Consider the following 14853-nt stretch of genomic DNA (forward strand, 5'->3'; position numbering starts at 1 on the left):
TGGTTTAGCTTGACCTAAGCCAGGTATAAAGAAACAGGTGGAAAGACTACATTTCCTAGCATGCTTAGAGCCAGGTGCAGGAAGGAGCAGGGCTGGAATACAAGCCACTTCCAATCAGTCCCAAATTGGTTTAGGCCAGGTGAGGAGCTCTGTGAGAGCAGGCTACTCCAACACACCTGCAGGGAGAATTAATCAGCTTCCTGCAGTGAGAGAAAAGGGAGTAACTTTCTCAAAGCAGGGGAGCAAGCTCCAGAAGCAGTTGGAGCATCAACCTGAGAGTACACACCGGCTCCCAAGCCAGAGCCAGTCAGCCAGTTGCAAGTCACAGATTGCTAGCCCAAGGAATTAAGAAGCTACAGTCTACTGCCTGGCTACCAGACCAGGCAGAGGTGGGTGATATAGAAGTCACAGAGAGTGGTGAAACTGGGTTTGGGCAGGACATTGAGTTAGCTGATGAAGACTTTGCGCATGATATGGAGATAGAGGAAACAGAGCAGCCCATTATTGAAAGTATGGAAACAAGCTGATCTTTTCCTGTTATGGCGGCTGGGAGAAAATGTGGAATGTGTACTATCTTAAGACAAGGCTGGAAAATTTTTGTGTTTGAAGAAAGCTTTACATTAAGAACCAGGTTTTTTGTTTTTTCTCTTTTGGAGATAGTAAGCTGGAAAATAACTATTGTTTGTGTTCTAAATGCTGCCAGGATACCAGGTGATACAAACTTGAAGGAGCCTATTAAAAGTTTTGTTTTGGGTTTTTTGTTCACTAAAGTTTTCTTGAGAAATTGCACCTCTGACTCTGAACTGCTTGCTTTTCCTTCATTCCAGTACCAAGCTACCATTAGAACCTCGCATAACTGCTCGGCTGAGGTTTATGTGCTCCGGATAAGGCCACTTGCTGAGCCCAGCTTGGCCGTGCCCGGTCACACTATGCATGAGATTTGCATAATGTGGAAGCTTCCACTGTATATAAATCTCACGTATAACTATTATACAAGGGTTCTTCAAAAAGTTTCTGAACTTTCATATTTTTGTGGGACATGGGGTGGGAGAAGTGGTTAAGGGCGTGTCATAGAATGTCATGTGACTGGTCAGTCAGGCAACAGGGTGATTACGTGCAAATGTGATGTAGTTTTGTTTTTGTGATATTTAGGGGTCCTTTTATTAAGGCGCGCTAATCGATTTAGTGCACGCTAAAGCTTAGTATTTAGCGCGTCTTAATAAAAGGACCCCTTAGTAAATAATGTTTAAAAAAAAATAAAAGTGCAGAAACTTTTTGATGATCCTTTGTACAAACCCTGAAAACCCAAATGGCTGGAGGTGTCCGAGGACTGGTTTGAGAACCATAGAATTAAATAATCCAAGCATAGTAACATAGTAGATGACAGCAGATAAAGACCCGAATGGTCCATCCAGTCTGCCCAACCTGATTCAATTTAAATTTTTAAATTTTTCTTCTTAGCTATTTCTGGGCAAGAATCCAAAGCTCTACCCGGTACTGTGCTTGGGTTCCTACTGCCGAAATCTCCGTTAAAACCTACTCCAGCCCATCTACACCCTCCCAGCCATTGAAGCCCTCCCCAGCCCATCCTCCACCAAACGGCCATATACAGACACAGACCGTGCAAGTCTGCCCAGTACTGGCCTTAGTTCAATTTTTAATGCTACAAGACTGAATGCAAGCCCCAGGCAAGTTAAAAAAAAATATTTTTTTATAAAGGAAAATGAATAAAGAACACTAGAGATGCTTGACAATTTACCCAAGAGCAAGCAGAAATATATTTAGCAAAATATCATGTTTGTGGTATCTGTGAGGAAGTGGCCTGACAGTATTAATGTGCAGTGTTTATAGTTCTGTAGTTTATTGTCATTATACATGGATATTTTGGGCCAGATTTTCAAAGGCCCAATGAGTGAATTGGGTAAATTTAGTATGCTGTCAGCCACAATATGTTGTGGTTGAAAATTGGTCTAAACATAGCTGGGTAGTTAGATTTAGGCCTGCATTTGGTTGCTTAGGGTTAGCCAGCTAAATATAGTCAGCTAACACTGAAAATCAAGGTTGGCCAAGCCTTCTCCCCCACCCTGTGAATACTCCAGTGGCTGTTCATGTTTGGAGGAACTATGGGGATTATTTTGGAAGCATCTCCTTATGTAAACAGCAGTTTATACGTGAGATCCGCTGGGGCTTGTGACCTAGACTGGCCGTGGTCAGAGTCATGATGAACCTGTGTCTCATTCAACATGGCTTCCCCCAGCTTTGTTTATATTTTTGTTTTAGGCTCTTTGGGTCTGATTTTCAAAAAAGGTACCCGTCTGGGCTTTGACTTTGAATGTCTGGCTAATTTTTAGCCAGTTATGTCATATACAGTAGCTGTTTAAGCTGATATTCATTACTTAAGCGGCTATGGATTACCACATAAAAATAGGACAGATTTTTTTTTTAATGCAGTCCCATTTATGCAATAAACATTACATTATACTACATTCTGACTTATATTCCACTAAAGCCCTTCTGAGTTCATGGTGGATAACAATATATTTCTATATATTTATTCAATTTTCTATACCATTCACCCAAGGGAGCTCGGAACAGTTTACATTAATTTATTCAGGTCCTCAAGCATTTTTCCCTGTCTGTCCCGGTGGGCTAACAATCTGTCTAGGGCAATGGGAGGGATTAAGTGACTTGTCGAGGGTCACAAGGAGCAGCATGGGTTTGAACCTACAACCTCAGGATGCTGACGCTGTAGCTTAACTACTGCACCACTCTAGAAATCAAAGTATAGTAGAAGTGAGCCAGTATAGGATAATCAAACCATTGTGACATCACTGATGAGGTTGGCTCTTAGGCATTGGTGGAATGAGGCATTATGATGTCACAATACCAGCTCTGGTTATCAGAGGCTGTAACTTGACACTATTTATTCAGTTTTCTACTGTATACTGTTCTCCTAGGGGAGCTCAGAATGATTTACATTAATTTATTCAGGTCCTCAAGCATTTTTCCTTGTCTGTCCTGGTGGGCTCACAATCTATCTAATGTACCTGGGGCAATTGGGGTAGGGGGTGGGGAATTAAGTGACTTGCCCAGGGTCACAAGGAGCAGTGCGAGTTTGGACCCACAACCTCAAGGAGCTAAGGCTGTAGCTTTAACCACTGCACCACACTCTGGGAACAAACCCAGTTAAACAAAACACAATGAGAACTATTCAAACAGAACATTAACAGTAGAAGACGATAAATTTCAAGATAAAGGGCCCCTTTTACAAAGCCATGGTAGCGATGGTGCCGCGGAAAATGCACCGAAGACAATTCAATTCCTAGGGCCTCAGTGCATTTACCGCAGCAGCATTGCCATGGTGGCTTTGTAAAAGGGGCCCCCAATTTTTTTTTTAAATAAAAAAAATGGCTTTAAAAGTTTTCTAAAAACAGTATATTGACCTACTGATCTTATTAAAATATGGAGATCATTACAAATTAAAGGAGCCTGATAGAAGAAGGAAGCCTTCCATTGAACAAATGATCTAATTGTCTTTGAGGGAAACTGAAGATAGAATTGCTTCCGTACAATGTGACCTGGTCTTCCTGCTAGTGAAAAAATCAATTCCATTAAACACGTAACATGGCACCTGGTTATGTAGAATATTAAAAACCATAATACAAAGCTTAAAATAAACCCTTGAATTTACTGGCAACCAATGTAATTTAATAAAATATGGTGTGATTCTATCATATTTAGAGATGGAAATAACTACCCTTACTGCAGTTTTCTGCAGTTTGTAATCTTTTCAACAATCCTTTAGCACAGCACTTATATCTCTGTGTCGTAAGAGTTGTTGGGGCTCTCATTCATGCATCCGAAAGACTGAAAGCAAGAAAAATAATAAAGTGGAGAAAACCAGACCTCAGTAACCAGCTCTTGAACCAATATAGCATTCACTAGAGCTGAAATCCATCCTGAGTCTGCAAAAAAAAAACAAACCAAAAAAACTCCACTCACATCAACAACAAAATCACTCATACATAAATTCAGTCCATGTTTCTTAGTGAAATTCCACAAACTTGACATAAATAATGGGAACAGTGATGTATTTCAATCTCAATGGGTATAAATCACAAAGCTATAGTGTCGTCTTTCAGCAGCGTCATATAAGACTGACAAAAGTAACAAAAATTAGCAAAAACAAATCACTTATCTTCATTGCTGTTTTCCCAAACTTGTGCTGCTTCCAACTTATTCCCTCTAGAATATGGCTATATTTTATATAATCTTTATACCAGTCTATATCCGTAGTTGGTAGTAAACTAAATGAAAAATACTGGATATGAACCATAACCTCCCAAACTCATAAATAAATAAATGAAAAAACCTCAGCCCCACCACTCCACCGCTGTATTGTCTTTTTACTGCGGGAAGAAATCACGTGTTTTTGCAAAATAGGCAGAGTCAGATGACATAAGCGACCCGGGGGACCACTGATACAGCACAGATGGTGCGAAACATGTCGGGTCATGTTCCCAGGGTTTAGCTGGCATAAGATAAGTGCAAGGAATCTACTTACTTACTTACTTGTATGTAACATTATTTATAATAACTTATTTATTTAAAAACACTATTTATGAAAAACTACTAACAAAAAAAGAGAAAATGGAAGAATGAAATCGCCAGTGATGATTTGTACCACGTGATTTCTTCCCGCAGTAAAAAGACAATACAGTAGTGGAGTGGTGGGGCTGAGGCTTTTTCATTTATTTATTTATGAGTTTGGGAGGTTATGGTTCATATCCAGTATTCTCCAAATTATTCCCGACAGGAGATCACATGTTTTGCCTCCTGATCAGGCTACCTCAGGGGGAATAAAAACAAAACAAAACACTAATTTCGCACGGCATTCAGATTACAGCAGACTTACTTCACAGATGTGTGCAAGCCCCAGTAGCACGACAAGTCCACGTACCATGACTGGAGGGGTTAGAATTAAGTCTGGTTATTTTACCACAAGTTGTGTTATTTTAGCACAGGGACTCATTGAATAAAATAGGACCTGTGCTAAAATAGCATGACTTGTGGTAAAATAAGCTATCTTAACCACAGCCTATGCTGATAACTTCTCCTCTGAATCATCAGTGATAGACTGCAGCAGAGGGAAGACCTAGGGGCTGCTTGAAGGTACCATGTCAAGCTACTGCCACCATTGACCAACATAAACTTTATAGGCCGCAGCAAGGTGAGAGAGGTGAGGGAGCGGTGCTGGACCCATGGGAAGAGAGAAGAAAGAAGGGGAGTGACCAGATTGGGGGAGAGCGGAAAGTGAAGGCTTAACCTGTAGACCAGGTGAAGTCAGAGGCTGGGTTTCTTGGCGCCCTTAATCGCCGACACCCTGGACCTGAGCCTCACCTGGTCCAATGGTTAACCGGCCTTTTGTTCCCCTATAGTTCAGTCGTAAACACAGTTGCATGTAATCTTTTCCCTTACATGAGCAACAGCTGTACTTTTGAGTTTTAAATACCCGAATTCCACTTGGAATTCTGGGATCTAGTAATACACTCATACTTGTGGAGTAGTTAAAAATGAATGTTTTCAGCAAAGCATTTCAGAGGCAAAAAAAAAGGACAAAACTAATACAGGAATAAGTTTCTAGTTTATTAAAAACGTCCTATACCGCGTGGAACTAAAGCATAGTTCTCAATGATTTACATTCTAAAAACAATTCAGATAGAAAGGAATTACAATAATGGTAATAGGGCTCTGTTGCATTAATCCATGCAAATGTATATGTTCTATCATTTTGTCCTTCCTTAATTCCACTTTTGTGGAAAGGGACACATCCACCCTTCTTCAGTCCTCTAGAGCAGTGTTCTTCAACCACCGGTCCATAGAAATTTCCTGCCGGTCCACAGGGCCGCCGGCATGTGCATCAGGCCCAAAACTGTGTTCTTCAACTGCCGATCCGTGGTGCGATCGATGCGTTGTTAATAAGATTATATTGTGTATATATATGAAAAATGAATGGAAAAAATAGTGTTACAATTAGGACTATGGAGTCAGGGTCTGGAGTGGAGATTGGGTAGAGATGGGCAAGGTCTGGCCCATGACTTAGCCCAGTGTTCTTCAACTGCCGGTCTGTGGACCGATGCCGGTACACAAAATAATTCTTTTATTTCTGCCGGTCCATAGGTGTAAAAAGGTTGAAGAACACTGCTCTAGAGAAGCATTGAAAAGGTCAGCCAGTGGAGCTGCCAGAACTTCCCTAAGTTCTTTTAGTGCCCTCGGATGTAAACCATCCAGCCCCATTCGCTTTGCCCACCTTTTAGATTAGCTAGCTCCTCACAAATACAATCCTCTGAAAATCGATCCGGGTCTACCACACCTCCATCCTATTAACATTTGTCTTCTAGGGTCCTGCTCCTGGCGCGTCAGCTGTGAACACAGAACCAAAATATTTGTTAAGCAATTCAGCGATTTTTCGCACCACTTTGGTTGTTCCATAGCTCAAAGACACGTACACTGTTTGTAGTCCACTTTTTCTTTTAAAATTATTTATTTGATTTTTCAATTAAGTACAAAATTGTGCTTAACAGGTAAATATAACAATATTAGTGCAGCCAATTATCTATTGGGTTAAACAGAAATAAACCAAAAAGCAATATTTAACTTAAACATAGTCCTCAAATTAAGGAGGAGGAGAGGAACAAAAAAGAAACTCTTCCAGGAAAGAGAAGATATTGTCATAATAAAAGGAAATTAAAGTGAAACCTTTGGCATCAATAACAGACTTGAGTTATTCCAGAAATCACTGGGGTTCAAACAAAACTCCTTTCCCTTCTAAAAAGAAACGCAGTTAATCTGGGTCATAAAAATATACTTATTGTTTTGAAATACTACAAAGTAGTCCACACTTTTATCTGAGTACCCTATATCATCCGGTCCCCTGAGGAAGGCATGTTCATTGAAACACAGACTGTGTAGGGTCCAGTTGGACAATCACATGTGTACTATCTATTTGGACTTATATTTATATGGTTTTATTGCAAAGAGCGAATAATAAATCATCTTTCAGAACATCCATAGTTTATTTAAATTGGTTTGGGGCCTGTTGACATCTTTTATTACTTCATTATAGTTGTCTTCTGTCTTAATTTTTATTTCCATATACATCCAGGACAGGGTGGGGGGGGGGGTTATCTTTTTGGTTTATTCTTTGATTGAATGTGTTGGAAGGGAGGGGTATATATTTTTTCTGCATTGTTATTGATTGAATATAAGTGCTTATTTTGATTATTAATGTTTGTATAATTTCCTGCACTTTGTGTTAGTTTTGAAAACTTAATAAAGATTTTTTTTTTTTTTTTTAAAAGAACATCCACAGTTTTTTGTTTTTACCGTTTGGATTGTTCTCACTGTGGAATTTTGGGTCTTCTCTTTGTTTTGTTGCATCAGCTGTGAACACAGAACAGAAATATTTGTTAAGTTTCAAGTTTCAAGTTTATTAGGATTTTATATACCGCCTATCAAGGTTATCTAAGCGGTTTTTACAATCAGGTACTCAAGCATTTTCCCTCTATGTCCCGGGGGGCTCACAATCTATCTAACGTACCTGGGGGCTATGGAGGACTGAGTGACTTGCCCAGGGTCACAAGGAGCAGTGCGGGGTTTGAACCCACAACCCCAGGGTGCTGAGGCTGTAGATCCAACCACTGCGCCACACACTCCTCCTTAAGCAATTCAGCCTTATCTTTATCAGTTTCTATATATTTCTCCCCCATCACGTTTGAGTCTCACAATGCCACTTTTGCACTTCTTCCTATCACTAATATACCTTAAAAAAAAACCATCTTGTCCTCCTGTTTTACCATGCTGGATATTTTTTCTTCTATTTGCATCTTTGCTGGCTTAGCCTGTCTTAATTTTTCCAGATATTTTTGCCTGTCTTTCTCTTTTTGCGATCTTTTGTAGTTTACGAAAGCTAACCTCCTTTTCCTTATCTTTCCAGCTACTACGATGCTGATGATAATGGCAATAATGATGATAAAGTACTTTTTGCTAGATGGAAGTCAAGTGTTTCAAACAGATTCCCTTGATCAACATCTGCAGACCAAGTCAGAAGACTTGGTCAATAATATTGCGGCCCGTTTCGCCGAAGCTGCTTCCTAAAGCCCATAAAGTAAGATTCAAAGTCTGGGAGGAGTGAGATGGACAGACCACTTTTTTGAATCTTATGAGCTTTAGGAAGCAGCGTCAGCGAAATGCGTCGAGCCCAAAGACGCTGTCATATTTGATTATACAACAGCATTATTTGCTCAGATAAGTGGATCTTTTTTTTTTTTTTTTGAACTTTTAAATGCTATTTATAAACTCAAACAGTTGCAATGATTGAAGAGTGAATTTCAGCCTTTTAAGCTTACGGTAAGTTCCGGCGTTTGGTCTGACAAACTAAATCCTACTCTGAGCACTGTTTGCAAATATGCTGATGAATGTGTATAAATGATAGTGAAAGGTATTATAGTATAGCCACTTCTTTCGTTTTTGCTTTATAAGGTTACATAATAAGAGTTGACAGTTTGACAATTAGTTGTGAATTAACATGCGCGTTGGGAGTAATTATAAAGCAGGATAGGTTCTGCGACTTCTCCCGTTATTAGCAATTTCTTGTGAATATAGTATCATGGTTTAGTCATTTCTCATGGACAACATAGTTGCGGGAACTATTGGTGTTAGCAACACGGTTTTGGCAGGTTCCCACAGTTGAAAGGACTTTGGCTCGCGGGATATGATGTATGTTTCAAGTTTATTTTATAATTTGATTAATCGCCTATTCCAAATTCTAAGCGATGTACAAGTCAGCAAAATACATAATTAAAATAAACATACATAGCTAACAAAGGGACTAAGTCTACAAAACATAATAAAAAACACTTTTCAAAAACAATGAAACAAAAGGCAAGGCAAGGAAAGAAATACAATCTAATTAATATAGGAGCAAACAATTAGGGGTTGAAAACAGCAGGAAGGGAAAGACAAAACTGATTAGAAAGGTTTAAAAATAAACCGAAGAGCAGTAAGCTATTCAATTAAGTATTGAATGCATCTTTAAAAAGAAAACTCTTGAGTTTGCTCTTAAATTTTTCCAAATTCTTTTCCTCTGTTAAGTAAATTGGGAGTGAATTCCATGTCTGCGGCGCCGTGATAGTAAAGATAGATTGCCGTCGAGTGTTGATAATTTTAAGAGACACCAATAGATGTTGGTCATTTGATCTCAATAATCTAGAAGAATTATACAGTATCAATGCTTTATAAATAAAAGCTGGGGTTTTAAATGTAAGAGATTTGAATGTAAGCAAACATAACTTATATAGAATACGATGAGACACTGGAAGCCAATGAGCTTTTTGAAGGAAAGGGGTCACCTGATCAAACGTCTTTGCTTTCATAATAAGTTTAATGGAAGCATTCTGGATGATCTGCAGCCGCCTAATTTCTTTTTGCGCCATTCCCTTAAATAAAGCATTGCAATAGTCAATTTTTGAGATAATCATTGAATGAGTTAATATATTCAATGATTTTGGACATAAAAATTTGGATATTGAGCGAATTTGGCGAAGTCTAAAAAAAGGTAGCTTTGACAACATGGCTAACATGGTCATGGTAGGTTAATTTTTCATCAACAATAACCCCTAAAATTCTAATTTTATTTATTTGCTTAAGGGTATGGAGGGTCTGGTCCGCTCTAGTTTACAGGATTGCAGGTTGAGTCAGTCTGTGTGACTGTACTAGGAAAGAGATGGGTTTTTATTGCTTTTTTGAAGTTAATAAGTCAGGCGCCTATTGCAGAATTGCACTTAACTTTAAAACTTAGGCACCCGTAATGTAGGTCAGGGTTTTAAAGACCTACATTATAAGTGCCTAAGTCCTTTAGATAGGGCAGGGGTCTCAAAGTCCCTCCTTGAGGGCTGCAATCCAGTCGGGTTTTCAGGATTTCCCCAATGAATATGCATGAGATCTATGTGCACGCACTGCTTTCAATGGATATTCATTGGGGAAATCCTGAAAACCCGACTGGATTGCGGCCCTCAAGGAGGGATTTTGACACCCTTGCATTAGATCAGGGGTAGGGAACTCCGGTCCTCGAGAGCCGTATTCCAGTCGGGTTTTCAGCATTTCCCCAATGAATATGCATGAGATCTATTTGCATGCACTGCTTTCAATGCATATTCATTGGGGAAATCCTGAAAACCCGACTGGATTGCGGCCCTCGAGGAGGGACTTTGAGATCCCTGAGATAGGGTTACCAGATTTGCCCGGACATGTCTTCCTCTTGAATGGCTTTTCAAAACCCGGCACTTTGAAAAGAAATCGCGTCGGGAGGGCGCATTCACAGATGCAATGCAGTGACATCACGTGCAAACGCGCGTGCGAGCGACATCATCGCGTTGCCGCCACGCATGCGTGGATGCCTTCCTGTCTGACAAACAGGCAGCGGGGGGCGGAGCTGGGGCATAATGAGGTGGGAATGGGTGGAAGTGGGTCTAAGGGGTCCGGATTTTACTGACGTAAAATCTGGTAACCCTACTTATACAGAATCACGCCTAGCGGCACCAAAGTCCATCTCCACCCCTAAACACATCTACTTTGGAGTAAGGTGCCACTAGGAACCATGCAACAGGAGCCTATGTCTTAAAGAATTTCCCCCTCAGGGCTCTTTTTTTTTTCGGCACCTAAATTTGTGCACCATTTACTGAATCTAGTCCGTAATGCCTTTAATCACATATTCCCTGTTTTCTATGAATCACAATTTTGAAACACACCATATGGTCCCTTTGGCACGACATTATGTTTCAAAGTTTTGCTCTAAAGTCTTTTGAAACAAGCCTATGTAATTGCTTTTCGTATGTGCAAACAAATTGTTCCGTGCAACCATAAGACAGAGCTGAAGCATGTAGAGGAGCAGCAGGGGGAAGTGAAATACTGTATATACTCGAATGTAAACTGGGATTTTTTTGGGCGAAATAATTGGCCCAAAAATGGGGGTCCCAGTTTATATTCGGGCCAACGCCCCCTCCCCGAATTTTTTAGGCCGCCGCTGCCGCAAGACTCTGCTCCCTCTTCCCTGCCCTATTAATTATACCTCTGCCAATCCCTGGTGGAGGTGCAGCGGTCAGCAAGCTTTCCAAACTCCTTCCTCGCTTCGCGGATCTAGTTTCTTCAGCTGAGTAGCACGAGCAGCAGCGCGATTTGGCTAAGCAGCTTCCTTACTGGCGGTACACTTGAATATTAAGCCACCCGACTTATATTCGAGTCAACCTTTGTTCTTCCTTTTTTAGGGAAAAGGGGGGGGTCTTGACTTATATTCGAGTATATACGGTAAGACTAATTGCACTAAGTGATCTGCTTCCTGGAACGTGCCAAGATATAACCAAGGATGACCACTTCTTGCTGAGGACTACGTTGACCCATGCAGGGACTTTGGGGCCAATTTGTAAAGGGCACAAAACAGATGAAAATCTTTTATAAATTCGGCCATTGAGCTTTCCTGATTGCAATGTAATACGTTAAACCAGATAAGATTCTGACCTAGTTTATTTCGTTTCATCTGTCTTCTACCTAATCCAATGAAGGTGAGCTTGGTGGATTGCAAAGATATGTTTACAAATGTATACAGTAACTGACACAATAAACACAAAAATCCCAAGATCAATATCACCCCAAAGGTGATAAGTTATGGGCTCCTTTTACAAAGCCGCTTTAGCGCATGCGATTTTTAATCACGTGCTATCCCCACGCTAGCCAAAAAACTACTGCCTGCTCAAGAGGAGGCGATAGCGGCTAGCGTGTCCAGCGGTTTAGCGCACGCTATTACGTGCGTTAAACTGCTACCGCGGCTTCGTAAAAGGAGCCCTATTTATAAACTGTTTTATGATTACGTTTATGATTATATTTATGTTTGTCCATTAAAGTCTTGGCATCTTGTATACCACTTCTGCAGTTTTTTTCTTTTGTTCTTCCAAGTTATAAAACAAGGAGCTTATTGCTGAAAAAATGGTATTTGGATTGGCGGTCAACTTCACAATACTAACAGAAAGAATTATTATATAAATACCATTTGTGCGGAACAAAGTTTAACCAGTTGGGTTTTCAAGCTATCCCTAATAAATATGCATGAGCGAGATTTGCCTATAAAGAAGATAGCAGGCATGCAAATTTTGCTCATGCATATTTATTAGGGATAGCTTGAAAACCCGACTGGCTAGGGGTCCCCCCGGGACAGGTTTAAGAATCACTGGCTTAATATATATACCATATATACTTGAATATAAGTCGATCCGATTATAAGACAAGGTACCCTTTTCTCCCCAAAAGGCGGGGGAGTTTAATATTCATGTGCCCTGCCACCCCTCTCCCTGCCATGCTCTGCACTCAGCCCCTTCCCTGCCAGGCTCTCCACCCTGTCCTACCTCTCTCCCGATGTCCTGAAAGCCTCCACCAAACCTGCCGTATGACCTTATGGTCCAGTGGTAGGTTCTGGAGGGATCCCTCCCATCTCCTGTCCCGGCTAACTCTAACAATTTTTTTACCTCCCTCCCAGCTCACCCCCCTCCCCCCCGTACCTTTTTTGACTTTTTGAATTCCTGGTGGTCCCGGGGTGTATCGGCAAGAGTGAGCTTTCCATGCTCCTGCCCCGCGATGAGTCCCCCCCCCCTCCCTGAATGGCTGCCTGAGTTTTTGTGGCCCAGCGGTGTTACCAGGCAGGAGAGAGATTTTTGAGCTCCTGCTTGGCCCTAAGCCACTCTCTGAATGGCTGCCGTCAGTTCCCAAGCAATGTGTTTCAGATCTTAAATGTTCTCCAAGTTCAAAAATAGTTCCTTCTATTGGTTTAAAAAGCATTTCCCTATAACTCCATCGAGTGTTCCCTAGTCTTTATCATTTTTAATGGAGTACAAAAACTATTCATTTGTACCCATTCTACACCACTGAGGATTTTGTAGACGTTGATCATATCTCCCCTCAGCTGTCTCTTTTCGAAGCTGAAGAGCCCTCATACAAGAGGAAAGGGGACTTTTTTTTTCAAGCATGAAACAAGGTAACCTGGGTAATAATGATTATAACAAGAGAAGCATTTGGAAACAAACTGTGTTAGCAACTAGCTTTTAGTAAACACACAGTTGGGAAATTTTCTTTAACTCAAGTAGGGTTTTGATTGATTTTAAGGATTTTTTTCTTCTTTGAAAATGATCCAATCAGGGCCTATGAATTCCACTTGATACGAGGTTCAGCGTTAGGCCACCAGGATGGTCTCAGGGCTCAAGGATCTCTCATACGAGGAGAGGCTGAATAAATTGCGGCTGTACTCTCTCGAAGAACGTAGGGAGAGGGGAGACATGATTGAGACGTTTAAGTATATCACCGGTCGTATTGAGGAGGAAGATAATATTTTCTTTCTTAATGGACCCTCGGCCACAAGAGGGCATCCGCTAAAAATCAGGGGCGGAAAATTTCATGGCGACATCAGGAAGCATTTCTTCACCGAAAGAGTGGTTGATCATTGAAATAGACTTCCTGTGCAGGCCAGCAGCGTGCCAGATTTTAAGAATAAATGGGATGCGCATGTGGGATGTCTAAGAGGGTAAAAGTGGGGGGAGGGTCATCAGAATAGGCAGACTTGAAGAGATATAGGATATCTAGGAGGATAAATTTAGGGAAGTGGATCTTTAGTGTGGGCAGACTTGATGGGCTATGGCCCTTTTCTGCCGTCATTTTTCTATGTTTCTATGAGGGCACCAGCCTGAAAATTCACAATGTACTTTTCAACAGAGCATCTCACCTGGTGGAGAGAATGTAAGATGGCCTCAGCTGAGACTTTCCTATTTGGATCATTAACTCCTAGGCCTCTTCATTTGTGTAAGCCTATGGGTCATCTCTAAAAGGGATACTATAAACCCTACATTTCTTTGGCCAACAGAATAAGAGTTTGGTCTTATAAGAAAGTACAGCACTTTAAAAACTATTAACAGAAAATACCTCAATCCCCAGAAGGGCAGCCAGGGAATGGCGCCTTGGCATCCTGAAGAGATGCAGGATTTCTGGCTACTTATACAGGTATAGTACTGATACGAGTCCAAGGATTGCTATTTGACCAAGTATAAAACCTCTGACATACTCTTCTGCAAGTCTGCAATGCCTGAACCATCAAGACAATCATGTAATGGTTAACCGCAAAGGGTGGATTAGTAGTAGACACCCTAGGAAGCCTGCTTGAGAGGAAGAAAATTTCTTAGCTCTATGATGGCTCTTGAATAATGTTAGAAAGCCAGGTAACCATGACAAAGGACACCAAGAACACTAGACCCAATTCTTGGTTTTCTACCCATTATATCCCCCTTTCTGAAATTGGGTTATGTAAATGCCACATGGAGATTGCCAGTAAGTGATGACAAAAGTGTCCCAATCTACTTTTGCCATTAGGGCCTCCAAGTTGTGGATTTTATTGCCCAGAATATGTGTATTTGCACTCATAACTTTCTAGATCTTTTACTCTCCTGATCCTCCCTCTGTAGATCCTTCAATTCTGTCTCCCTTGCCCTCTCTGTTCTTTACAAATAGCTTAGTGGGATCCCACTAATTCACCTGTTAACTGAATGCCATGTTAAAAGGCAGGAACTGGGCGGGCTATGGGATGAGAATGGGCGTGTACTGTATATTGAAGCATGTGCTTTGTATATTTGCTATTAATTTATTTCCACTTAACATGCTTTATCACTCTTTAACAAAAGGGTCCCAGTAAAACCAACTAAGGGGGAGGGAGTTATCAATGTGGGTTACTGTTATTTTTCTGTTAACCCAAGCTATTAGTAA

The 14853-nt window shown here is 40.8% G+C and overlaps 1 long non-coding RNA gene across 1 annotated transcript in view; it reads left to right on the forward strand.

The window, feature by feature from the left end:
- Positions 1–288: 288 nt before the first annotated feature.
- Positions 289–14853, forward strand: part of LOC117360516 — a 31984-nt gene continuing 17419 nt past the window's right edge. Inside the window, exon 1 of the long non-coding RNA XR_004539432.1 lies at positions 289–389. This is a non-coding gene — a long non-coding RNA (uncharacterized LOC117360516). The remainder of the gene's footprint in view (positions 390–14853) is intronic.

Source organism: Geotrypetes seraphini, chromosome 5 (genome assembly GCF_902459505.1).
Source record: "Geotrypetes seraphini chromosome 5, aGeoSer1.1, whole genome shotgun sequence".
Taxonomy (NCBI): Eukaryota; Metazoa; Chordata; class Amphibia; order Gymnophiona; family Dermophiidae; genus Geotrypetes; species Geotrypetes seraphini.